Source organism: Pleurodeles waltl, chromosome 6 (genome assembly GCF_031143425.1).
Source record: "Pleurodeles waltl isolate 20211129_DDA chromosome 6, aPleWal1.hap1.20221129, whole genome shotgun sequence".
Taxonomy (NCBI): domain Eukaryota; kingdom Metazoa; phylum Chordata; class Amphibia; order Caudata; family Salamandridae; genus Pleurodeles; species Pleurodeles waltl.
This window is the reverse complement of record NC_090445.1, coordinates 228,844,337-228,857,653: the sequence shown is the minus strand read 5'-3', so window position 1 is coordinate 228,857,653 and position 13,317 is coordinate 228,844,337.

The window sequence follows — 13,317 nt, the reverse complement described above, 5'->3', positions numbered from 1 at the left end:
ACCTTCCCCCGCAGGTCATTCCAAATCTTGCAGATGTCGTCCTTGGTGCATGGATGGTGTCCCACTGCATTCACGCTGTTCACAATGGTCTGCCACAGCTCCATTTTCCGTGCGATGGGTGTGTGCTGCATCTCGGACCCGACTATTTGTGGCTCCACTTTTAGGATCTTGTCCACCATGGTCCTTAGCTCCCTTTCGGTGAAGCGAGGATTTTTTTGGGGGACATGGTGAGGGTGGTGGATACGTCGGGACTGGGGACGGGGTTTGGGTGCTCCTGTGTGGGTCGATATGCATGTCCTGTCTGCTGGCATTCTTTGTCTGGCTCTGGTGCTCTCCGTATTCTGGTCCTGGTTTCGTTGCAAGGGATTGTGGGGTGTGTCTGGGGGTGTTTTATGGTGTTCTGGATGTGTGTCAGGTGTGTGGGTGCTAGGCCTAGCCAATGTGTGCACTGGTTGCTGTTGGGCCCACTTGCCGCCCGTGGCGGTCGCAGCCGCCAATGGTCATCCGGCCTCCACTGTCCGCAGAGGTGATTTGTGCATCATTATTTGGAGGGCGGGATGTGGGTGTGCTTGGCGCTGGCGGGGTGGGGTGGGCCGGGATTCCCGCCGACAGGGTCCTGGCGGGGAGTGGTGGTCTGGTTATTTTTGGCAGGGTTGGGTTTTTTGATCATTATTTGGCGGTTTTCCATTCGCCGCCGCCGGCAGGATTCTGTTCACCGCCGCCACGGTAGTCGGCGGTCTTTCCCGCCATGTTCATAATGACCGCCAATATCTGGTATGATGTTTGTTTTCACATCTTATACTAAAGATATGAAAACAATCATCATATCAGCTATTGCGTCCTGTACCCTTTTCAATAACATTGGGTATGATTCAAGTTACTAATTGAGTATGCACACTTTCAAAGCAGGTAGAAAAGTTGGTGAATAAGTCCCATTGGACATTGTTTTACTTTTTACACTTACTCTGGTTCTCGCGGGCAGTCAGGGTGGTCCTTGTGTAGTATACATAAGTTCTCTAACAAGCACTTCAAAATCCAGTCAAGCCTTTAACATTTTGCCATGCAGGGTACTCCGTGACAACGTGGCATATGTTCTATCCACCAGTATGTGCCGTGTGGGGACTATAATGCACTTGTCAATCGGCAAACAGAACACCTACCACATTCTGATGGCGGATAAAGGCCATAAGGAAGTCAATGATTTCCTCAAGTAGAGGAACTAAAATTCTGCGGCTGCTTGCCTAGTAAAGTAGTGGTCCATGGACAGTAGGTATCCATGCACAGCCCTTGAAAGATATACCTAACAGCAGCTCCACCTCAATCAATGTCCCAGTACTTCACTTTTCTATGATACAACAAAAAGCAAGTAGGTAAACATGGGGCTGGCTGGGATGGGTACAAGGGAGAGTAAACACAACTCTCCTGCCTCTTTCCGTGCTTCAAGCAGACTTTACAATGATGATATGGATGAGCCTTTTTAGGTGTTTCATGAAAGCGATCAACAAAGTGTCACTCTTGCAGCCTTGCCACAACCTCCAGAACATATGAAGTGGAGGCTGCTGCTTCTGTAGCAGTAAGACTTTCAGTGACCGACAACTGAACGTCAAGGAAAGACATGAGTCTCTCTGTGGCTGTCTAACGATAAATAACATACACATTGTATGTTGCCATCTGGATCAGGTGGGTAAACAGTGTCTTGTACCAAGTTCAAGTTTTACAACTCACATTGTATGGGTGAAGAACCTGGTCATTCTTATCCACTCCGTCCATGTACTTGTTGTAACCAAGTATACAGGAGGGCTTATTAACTTCCGCCATTTGACCCCAAACCGTGCCGGGGTAAGTACTATCATCATGAATGATAGTGAGCATGTACACATCACACCGACAGAGAACTTGACTGCAAGCAGATCATTGGAATGCAACGCAATGCTGTGGGATTTCTGAAGCTTTTTACAAACAAGGTCATGTGGGAATCCTTTGCGGTGACATCTAACTATACCGCAGGCCCAGGACCAGCTCACTGAACAGCTCTACTCCCGTATAGCAGTTGCCCACATAAAGGTTATAACCTTTGTGGAGGAGTGGCTGGACAAGCACCTATATAATCTTTCCTGTGACTCCTAGCATGGGAGGGCAACCTACAGGGATTAGAGTGGAGTCCTTCCCTATATACACACTCAAACTGTACACATAGCCAGTAGAGCTCTCACACAGCATGTACAGCTTGATGCCATAGCGAACTCTTTTGCTCGCAATGTACTGCCTGAGCAGCAGCCACCCTTTATTCAGGATCAAGGACTCACTGATAGCTATATTCTTTCCAGGAGTATAAATCTCTGGAAACCTGGCTGACAAATGTTCCACGACAAGCCGAATTTTGAACAACCTCTCATGATATGGATGGTCCCGGGGCAATGCAGCAGAACTGTCACTGAAATGCAGTAGCAAAAACGATCTCTGCTCATGCATGGTTCATAGATAGGGGTTACCTGAACCATGTAGTGTTACGTACTGCGTTGGACTTCTCACCTCTGGATACCGGGTTGGCGAATACACCAAGTCTTCTACAGGTTCTGGATACTCCCAGATAAGGGCGACCCCTTCTAGTAGCCACGGTGCCGCTTGACAGGCTACCCCAAAGCAGACTGTACCCTCCAGAAGGAGTCCCAGAGGGAAAAAAAACCAACACTGGGGAAAAAACATCAAACAGGAACTCCTGAAGAAAAACAAGAAAAAACAGGCCTAAACAACAGGAAACAAAAATAGGCAAAAATCTCCCAAGGCAAAAAGCAGGAACAAAGAACAGGCAAAAATCTCCCAAGGCAAAAAGCAGGAACAAAGAACAGGAAAAAATCTCCCAAGGCAAAAAGCAGGAACAAAGAACAGGAGCGAACAGCACAACCAGAAGGAAGTGTTTGCAACGCAAGGTGGAACAAGACTGAGTGACTTATATACTGAGAAAAGGGAAGTGACATCACAGGAAAAGGAAAGAACACCATCTTGAATTGGGAAGAGCCCATAGACCAGTATAGGAAAAAGAAAGTAGTATAAAAGAAAAACAGAGCATGCTGGGACAAAAACACGAAGAAGACAAGATGGATACAACATGGACAGAGACAGGTAAAAAGACCAGACAAACCCACCAACAACAAAAAGAAGATAAAAAAAAAGGCTACAGGTAAGTGTAGCGCGACCGGGAGCGAAATATATGCTTCCCAGAATGTGTAGTCAAAAAGCGCGGGGAACGGCGCTCCGAGTATCGGTAGCATGTTCCATCCGCGAGGACAGAAAGCGACACCGCGTCTGAGCGCGGCGTTACAGTAGGTCCCCTCCCCGAGGCACCAGGTTTGTCAGGATGACTGTCAAAAAACAGGCGGACCAAACGGGGAGCATGGACGGAGGAAGCATCCTCCCAAGAACAGTCACTGAGAGGGTATCCTTTCGAATGGACCAAAAACTGTAGTTTGCGTCGAAAAATTCTGGAGTCACAGATTTCCTGGACTTCATACTCAATCAATCAATCAATCACAGAAATTTATAGAGCGCGCTACTTACCCGTTAGGGTTCCAAGGCGCTGGGGGGAGGGGGGGAGGGACTGCTACTGCTCGAAGAGCCAGGTCTTGAGGAGTCTTCTGAAGGCAAGTAGGTCTTGAATCTGTCGGAGGTAGGTAGGGAACTCAGGCTGTCCGTTAATAGAAAGAGGAGGCGGATGTTGGAACTGGCGATGGTATGGATTAGGAACAAAGAGTTTTAACTGGGACACATGGAAAACAGGATGAACCCTCCAGGTATGAGGTAAGCGGAGACGCACAACTACAGGATTCAGGACTTGCGAAATCCGAAAAGGTCCATAAAAACGTGGCTTGAACTTATTGGTGGAAAACCGGGAAGGTAGGAATCTGGAAGAAAGCCACACCTTGTGGCCTACTTGATACAAAGGTGCGGCTTGTCGATAACGATTCGCCTTTCATTTCATTGCTTGTTTCGAAGCTAGGAGAGTTGTGTGAAGTAGGCCCTGGATTTGACGGATCTGTTGTGAAAAGGAAGTGACAGCAGGCACAGAAGAGGATGTTCGGGAAACAGTAGTGAAAGTCCTCGGATGAAATCCATAGGTACAATAAAAGGGTGTGGTCTTGGTCGCACTATGTATTGTGTTGTTATAGGAGAACTCGGCAAGAGCAAGATACTCCCACCAATTGCTTTGTGTGGCATTGCAGTAACATCTCAGATACTGCTGAAGTTCTTGATTCACTCTTTCAGTTTGCCCATTAGTTTGTGGATGGAAACCAGAGGATAAAGAAATCTCAATGTTAAATAAGGCACAAAAGGCCCTCCAAAAACGTGATACATATTGAGGCCCTCTGTCTGAAATGACCTCTTGCGGAAGACCATGGAGGCGAAAAATATCCCACAGAAAAATGCAACTCATTTCTGGGGCTGTCGTTAGTTTCTTCAAGGTGAGCAATGGGCCATCTTGGTGAATGAATCTACGGTCACCATGATTACTTGGTTACCAGAGGAGGTAGGTAGAGAGCATATGAAATCCGTGGATAGAGTACACCAAGGAGTGGAAGGAACCGGTAAAGGTCTTAATAAACCTGCCACCTTAGTTCGGGGTGTCTTAGTCTGAGCACAGACTGGGCATGCTGACACGTAGGTTTCAGTGTCTGTCTTAAGCGAAGGCCACCAAAAAGATCGCTGAAGCAGCTCCTGGGTCTTCCTGGTACCTCGATGACCGGCCATAGGAGAATCACGGCACATTTGTAGAGCTTCTGTCTGCACTTTCTTGGTAGGTAGAAAAAGAGCATGTTGATGATAGAAGTAGTTGTCCTTCTTCTGCAAAAAAGGAGTCACTTTATCCCATTCTGAAGCAGACAGAAACTGGTACTCGGATTGAACGCGTTCTTGAAAAGATTGAGTATCTCCGATGATTCTGCTAGACTCAATAAGAGGTGGAGAGGAGTTCTGGGCTATGTCAGGATATCTGCGGGATAAGGCATCTGCCACTGAATTCTGGGAACCAGGTATGTACATGATCACGAAATAGTACTCGCTAAAGAAGAAAGCCCATCGAGCCTGACGACTATTGCGACACTGAAAACTCCAAAGACATTGGAGATTACGATGATCAGTCCTGGCTTCAAAAGGCTCTCTGGAACCCATCAAGAAATGCCTCCATTCTTTACAAGCTACTTTGAGCGCAAGTAGTTCTCGTTCCAGTACAGAATAATTGCGTTCAGCCTCTGTTAGGATATCAGACAGATAAAAGATAGGATGTTCCAGTCCATTGTTGCTTTGTTTTTGTAGCAGAACTGCCCCAATAGCTCTGCCTGAGGCATCAGTCACAACAATAAATTTCTTGGTATTGTCAGGATGACGCAACACAGGTGCTTGGGTAAAGGCTGTCTTCAATTCTTGAAACGCGTGTTCAGCATCCTTGGTCCAGACGAAACCCTTCTTCAGGTTCTCTTTCTTAATTGTTTGTGTTATGAAACTTTGTAGGTGGGCAAAGTCCTGAATAAACTGACAATAAAAGTTTGATAAACCAAGGAAACATTGCGTTTCCTTAATGGACGTTGGAGAAGGCCAATCTAATATGGCACTGACCTTGTCAGGATCCATGGATATTCCGTGTTGATTAATACAGAACCCCAAATACTTTACTTCAGATTTATGGAACTCACACTTCTCGGGTTTACAAAACAATTGGTTTTTCTTTAGTTTTTCCAGGACTTGCAGGACATGATTTATATGTTGCTCAGGATCACGGGAATATATCAAGATATCATCCAAATAAATGACTACATATTGGTTGAGTACATCAGAGAACACTAAATCCATAAATCGTTGAAAAACAGAAGGGGCGTTGGTCAGTCCAAAAGGCATAACACGGTACTCATAGTGCCCAAAAGGGGTACGGAAAGCTGTTTTCCATTCATCTCCTTCCTTGATCCGAAGGAGATGATAGGCACCCCGTAAGTCTAATTTGGTAAACATCTTGGCTCCTTGAATGGCATCCAATATATCTCTGCTTGAAGGCAGCGGATATCGATCCTTAATCGTTATTCTGTTGAGTTCACGAAAGTCAACACAAGGACGCAGATCCTTGGTCTTCTTTGGGACGAAGAAGAGAGGAGCCCCAGCCGGGGACGTGGAAGGAGCAATCAAACCGTTGTGCAAGTTATCGTCTAAATATTCCTTTAGCACCTTCTTTTCTTGGTCTGTCAGAGAATACATTCGACCAAAGGGGACGACTTCATCAGTAATTAAAGGAATAGCACAGTCATAACTGCTATGAGGCGGCAAAATAGGATTACTAGGTTTCTGAAAAATACTGATATATTCCTGATAACAATCTGGAACTCCCTGGATCATATTGATAGAGTTAGTGTTATCCTTAGTTGACTGACAGGACCTTTTGGGAGTCCAGTAAGAAGTAGTGGAATAACAATTCTGTTGACAAAATGAAGACGTTAGGGATATAGTTCTTGTTTCCCAATTGATATTGGGGTTGTGTCGGGCTAACCAGGGTATTCCCAAAATTATGATGTGATTTGGTGAGGCTACGAGATCAAAGGCAACATGTTCTTGATGCCCCCCAAATGTCAAACAAAGAGTAGGAGTTGAGGCCACCACAGGTCCTGAGGTTAACGGAGAGCCATCCACTGTGTGAACCTGCTCAGGATTCTCTTTAAGAATGCAGGGAATTCCTCTACTCGTAGCCCAGGTCTCATCCAGATAGAGTCCACTGGCTCCACAATCAAGGAGAGCCAGAAGGTGTTCTTCTTGATCTTGTGAACTTTGTAACTTGACCGAGAGGATAAACAGGGTGGACATGCTTTCTTTGGAGGAACATATTGATGGTACTTCAGCTCCTCCCGTCTCCTTCCTCCTTACAGGGGACGGGAGCTGGCGTTTCCCACAGGTCTTGAGGGACGTACCGGACAACTACGGATCAGGTGGCCAGCCTTACCACAGTACAGACAAAGTCCCTTTCGTCGTTGTTCCTCCCTTTCAGACTCCGTCAATGGCCCACGAACCAGATCAATCTGCATGGGTTCTTCAGGGGGAGTTGGAGGGGCTTCGGATGGAATATCTTCCGTTCGCCGACTGCTAGCACGGAAGGTACCAGACTGGTATGGAGCTTGTGTTCTACGTCTCTCCATCTTGCGCTCTCGAAGTCTATATTCGATGTTCATAGATTGATCCATAAATTCCTTCAAAGAACAAGCTGGAGAAGAATGTACAAGCTCATCTTTAATTTCTTCATGCAGGCCTCGGCGGAAAAGTGTTATGAAGGTGCGTTCCACCCAGGAGGTTTCAGCTGCCAGCTGTTTGAAGCGGGTTATATACTGCAGAACATCCTGATTACCCTGCTGAATGCCACATAAGGCTTCTTCAGCTGCTGCTTCTACCCCAGATCTCTCAAACATTTGTTTGAAAAGAGTCAGGAAAGCGGAATAGTTAGCCAGGACTGGGTCTTCTGCAGAAACCAGAGGAGTCGCCCAAGCAAGTGCTGGACCAGACAAGGCGCTGATCAGATAGCCCACCTTCGATTTATCCAAAGAAAACTGGAGTGGACGAAAGGCAAAGAAAACCGTCAGGGCGTCCAAAAATTCCTTCATCTTTAGAGGATCTCCAGAATATCGAGGAGTAGTGGCAGATACGGGTGGTATGTCCATTGATCGGGAAGACAAGACCTGTTGTAGCGCAGTGTTCTCTGCCCGTAACTGTTGTAACTCTTGGGCTTGTTATTGGACAGTCTGCAACATGGCTCGAGCATTTTCTGACGCCTCTCTCTGTGGATCTTTCATGGCGATCTCGCAACGTGGAGTCTTTTGGCGTTGCAATCTGTTACGTACTGCATTGTACTTCTGACCTCTGGATACCGGGTTGGCGAATACACCAAGTCTTCTACAGGTTCTGGATACTCCCAGATAAGGGCGACCCCTTCTAGTAGCCACGGTGCCGCTTGACAGGCTACGCCAAAGCAGACCGTACCCTCCAGAAGGAGTCCCAGAGGGAAAAAACCCCAACACTGGGGAAAAAAACTCAAACAGGAACTCCTGAAGAAAAACAAGAAAAAACAGGACTAAACAACAGGAAACAAAAATAGGCAAAAATCTCCCAAGGCAAAAAGCAGGAACAAAGAACAGGCAAAAATCTCCCAAGGCAAAAAGCAGGAACAAAGAACAGGCAAAAATCTCCCAAGGCAAAAAGCAGGAACAAAGAAGAGGAGCGAACAGCACAACCAGAAGGAAGTGTTTTCAACGCAAGGTGGAACAAGACTGACTGACTTATATACTGAGAAAAGGGAAGTGACATCAAAGGAAAAGGAAAGAACACCATCTTGAATTGGGAAGAGCCCATAGACCAATATAGGAAAAAGAAAGTAGTATAAAATAAAAATAGAGCATGCTGGGACAAAAACACGAAGAAGACAAGATGGACACAACATGGACAGAGACAGGTAAAAAGACCAGGCAAACCCACCAACAACAAAAAGAAGAAAAAAAAAGGCTACAGGTAAGTGTAGCGCGACGGGGGCGAAATATATGCTTCCCAGAATGTGTAGTCAAAAAACTCAGGGAACGGCGGTAGTATCGTAGTGTATCGGTAGTGTGTTCCATCCGCGAGGACAGAAAGAGATGCCGCGTCTGAGCGCGGCATTACATGTAGACCAATAGAACTGCAAGGTTGGTTTCTCCACTAACTCCATTTTGAGCAAAATGCCCAAAAATATCTTCAACTCCTCAAGCGAAGTGAAAGTCCACTGGCTTGCCCTAGAAAGAGGCCTAAGAGTGCCTCCATGTTCCCACAAAAAGTGCTTGCAAATTTGTCTGCTGCACAATTTGCGTAAAGAAGTCAACATCCAAAAAAGAAATGAACATAATCAATTGGCAAAAAGTTGGCTGTATCGACTTTACATCCAGCGTTGCCAGTGAAAGGCGGAATTTGGGACTGAAATAAATTGGGAGGCTGACAAGAAAGCACTCCGCCTGTACTTGTCGCTGCACTTGTCTGCACTCTGGGTTGGTCTAACCTTCTACTGTCATACAGCTGCACAGACTGTGCTTGTGAAGGGACGGGACGACTTTCATCATCATGTCCCTCAGAATCGCAGGAAGATGAGTCGTCAGATGGAACTCCATGACTGAAAAATGACTTCCAGATTCTGCTCCATTTTCCTTTCCCTCAGATGCTGTCTCAGTCTATGATTCTGCCTCAGAGCTGTCCTCCTTATCCTGAGTTAGGGCTTGAGCAGCAACCATCCACTGAGATGTCATCTCTGCTACTGGCTAAAACCGTCCTGCCAAAACACTATCCTATGTAGGCAGATTTGTTGTTCTAATACAGTTGGTGGGTGTGTGCATGAGTGATGTGTGCAACAGAAAATAAAGACAATGTCACCTTACCTGTCTTCTTTTCTAAATCTGCGGGTTCTCCAAAGACAGTAAAAAAGACTATGCCCCTCATTATGACCTTGGCAGGCGTCTGAAGCCGCCCGCCAAGATCGGACCACCGGGCAGCCGCCAATGCGGCCGCACCCATGCCGCGGCCATTTGGAGATCCCCGCTGGGCCGGCGGGCAGAAACCTAGTTTCCGCCCGCCGGCCCAGCGGGGATCTCGGGCGCAACACAGGAGCCGGCTCCAAATGGAGCCGGCGGTGTTGCGGCCGTTGTCGCGCTTTTCACTGTCTGCATAGCAGACAGTGCAAAGCTGCACGGGGCCCTGTCAGGGGGTCCCTGCACTGCCCATGCCAGGGGCCCCGTGACTCCCCGTACCGCCAGCCTTTTCCTGGTGGTTCAAACCGCCAGGAAAAGGCTGGCGGTAGGGGGACTCGTAATCACCTGGGCAGCGCTGCCCTGGCGGATTAAAACCGCCGGGGCCATTGTGGCGGCAAACCGCCGGCCCCGGCGGTGCAACCGCGGCGTCGTAATGCCATGGGAAGCACCGCCAGCCTGTATATATATATAGTTTACAGGCAGCAATAAAAATGTCAAGATAACTCTTGTAATATATATATATATATATGTATATATATATATATATACATGTATATATGTGTATATATATACATCACCATGTTGCTCCAATGGGCCCCTTACCCTCGGGAGGTGGAGCGTTGACTGGCAGAGCTGGCCAATATAAAATATCCCATATGCATAAAATTCAAAGAAACGCTCATTCAGATGTGAAAGAAAACGTTTTTATTAAAATAAATCACGCAGCCTTGATCACATGACTTGTGTAATTCATTCATAGTGTCATATATATGTGGTAATCATAAACATAAAAGCCAGACAAAAAACATATAACACCATGTGCAAATCGCCGCCATATTGGAGTGGTAAACATTACATACATTGGATCATACTGATCGGCTAAAATCTCAGTAAAATAATTATAAGATATTACATTCATTACTGTGTGTTAACAATAGACTAGAGACCAATGTATAAGCAGTTACACTAATGGTAGTCAATAATTATCAAATTTCTCAATCAAGCCCAAGTGGGCCAATCTTGTACAGTGTGTACATGTAGTTTACCATGCTGGGCAAATATACAAATATATTTCTCATATCTGTCTCTAGATTCCTGAGATATAGCACCTGATACCTTTACTAAGTTCTTTATTACTGTAAACCTCATATCGGCGACACCCTTATAACCCACAACACTAAAATATCACATTGCGTGTATATCAAAACACATACTATTCTCTATCGTCAGGCAAGAGAAAAAGGGGGAGAGGGAAATGTCCACAAAAGCCGGGGCCATCTCCCTACTACCTACACAAAATGCGAAAGATGGAAAAGGAAAAAGGAGAAAAAATGAAGAGATGTTCCTGGTCATAAACTTTTCTCGTAATGTTCTTCAACAAAATACTTTCCCAAGTAAACATGATGTTGCATAAATAGGAAGACAAGTACAATGTCACAATGATCTTAATTTGCATATATATATATTTTATATACATATTTGGAATCAAGTCTTCCCATAATTGCCACCAATGTACCACTAAGTGAAACAGAGATTCACACCCAAAAGGTGTCCTGAGTATTCTGGCTAGTTGACAAATATTTACACATTTTTGCTCTATCACTTTAAATCCACCCAAACTTTAAAAATTCTATTCACAACCATTTTCCTATTACTCTTGATGTAAATGAATACTTAATTCCTCGTCTAAAGTAAGGCATTCTTTTCTCTGGGTCTCCAGATCAACAATCAGTTCAGACTTCCTTTGCCTCAACATTAAAGTCTGATTTCCTCCTTTGGGATTGCATCTAATTTGTTCTACTGCAAAGAACGATAGTTTGTTCCAGTCACTCCCATGTTTTTCTTTAAAATGCCTGGCCACTGGGTATTTACTATCCCCATGATCTATGGCTCTTAGGTGTTCATGTATTCTCTTCCTCACTGTACAGGTAGTACTGCCTACATACCTCAGGGAGCATGGACATATGAGAATATATATTACAAATTGTGAACTGCATGTGAAAAACTGTTTGATCTTGCGTTTTTTTGTCACCTACCATACTATACTCACTAGTGTTAGAAGTGTTCTTACATGCTTTACATATACCACAAGGAAAAAAAAAATGTTCAATTCATGTTCACCAATGCCTTTAGTTAGTGCAATTTCATTGTGAACCAAAGAATCCTTCACTGTTCTAGCTTTCCTATATGTAATCTTTGGTCTCTCTCCCACTTCATCTCCAATAATGGGATCACTCATAAGGATTCCCCAATGCTTATTCATTGTCTGTCTGATCTCATTTGAATTGTCATTAAATGTTAAAATTACTCTTTTAGTAGTATTAGGGGCTGGAGTTTTCATCTTATAGAGGATGGTCTCCCTATTTGTCAGTGATACCTTCTTCACTGCCTTATTCAGGACCCACACAGAGTAACCTCTTTCTTTGAATCTTAACAGTATGTTCTTTTGTTCCTCCTTAAAGTTATCTTGGTGCTACGATTCCTTTTAGCTCTGAGGAGTTCACCAAACGGGATACTCCACTTCAACTTTTTTGGATGACCACTACGAGCATGTAACATACAGTTACCAGCTGTGGGCTTTCTGTAGAGATGAGTGTGAATCATATCTTCTCTAACATCAACCAGAACATCTAGATATTCAATCTGGGTTTTTCTCAAAGTATGTGTAAACACTAGGTTCCAAGTGTTGTTGTGCAAACAAGCAACAAATTCACTTGCACTTTCTTGTGTACCATTCCAAATGATGAATAAATCAATTATATACCTGAGCCACAGAACTACTTGCTCCATAAACTTCATCAAGGTCATATCAGTGAACACCTGTTCCTCCCACCAGCCCAAGAAAAGATTTGCAAAGCTGGGGTCGAAACAGGTGCCCATTGCTGTTCCTCATATCTGCTGATATAGACCCCATTAAACAAAAAGATGTTGTTCTTCAAACAATGTGTAGTCGTTTCAGTTATTATATCAGTATGATCTATTAGTCTAATGGGTCTGGCTCTGAGAAAATGTTTACAGGCTGTTACACCCAGCTCGTGATCAATGATGATATATAATGAGTTCACATCTAATGTCATGAGGCAAAAATTGGATTCCCAAGAGACGCCATTTATCTTGCCCAAGAAATCTGTGGTGTCCCTCATGTAATGTTTACCACTCCAATATGGCTGTGATTTGCATGGGGTGTTATATGTTTTTTGTCCGTATTTTATGTTTATGGTTACCACGTATATATGACACTATGAATGAATTACACAGGTTATGTGATCAAGGCTGCGTAGTTGGCCGAAACGCGTCATTTTTTTAAGTAAAAACTTTTTCTTTCCCATCTGAGTCAGCGTTTCTTTGTCTTTGAATTTTATGCATATGGGACATATATATATATTTATATATAGAGGCAGAGAGAGAGACATTGTTTTTTTAAATATATATGTGGTTTCCCTGGGGGCTGATTGTGGACCCCAGGGTAACCACACATTTCTAAAAAAATATTAGGCCCCACAGCGGGGTTGGCCTGTGACTAGGAGGGCCGACCTCCCGTCAATTTCTTTGCGTTTTTTCAAATATTAATTTATTATTTCACCGCCTCAGGGGATGATCCCACCCCCCAGGGGATAACCACCATGTTGTTGTTTTAACATAGGCTCCCGCGAGGGGGGGTAGCTCACTTGCATGAGGCCAACCCCCCATGACACTTTCCTGCTGTCTAGTGCCATTTCCTGGCTGTGCTGTGATCCATGGCCAGGAAACTGTGCCAGTAAGCCATCATTGGAAAGAGGAAACTCTCCCCTTTCCAGCGATGCCTCCC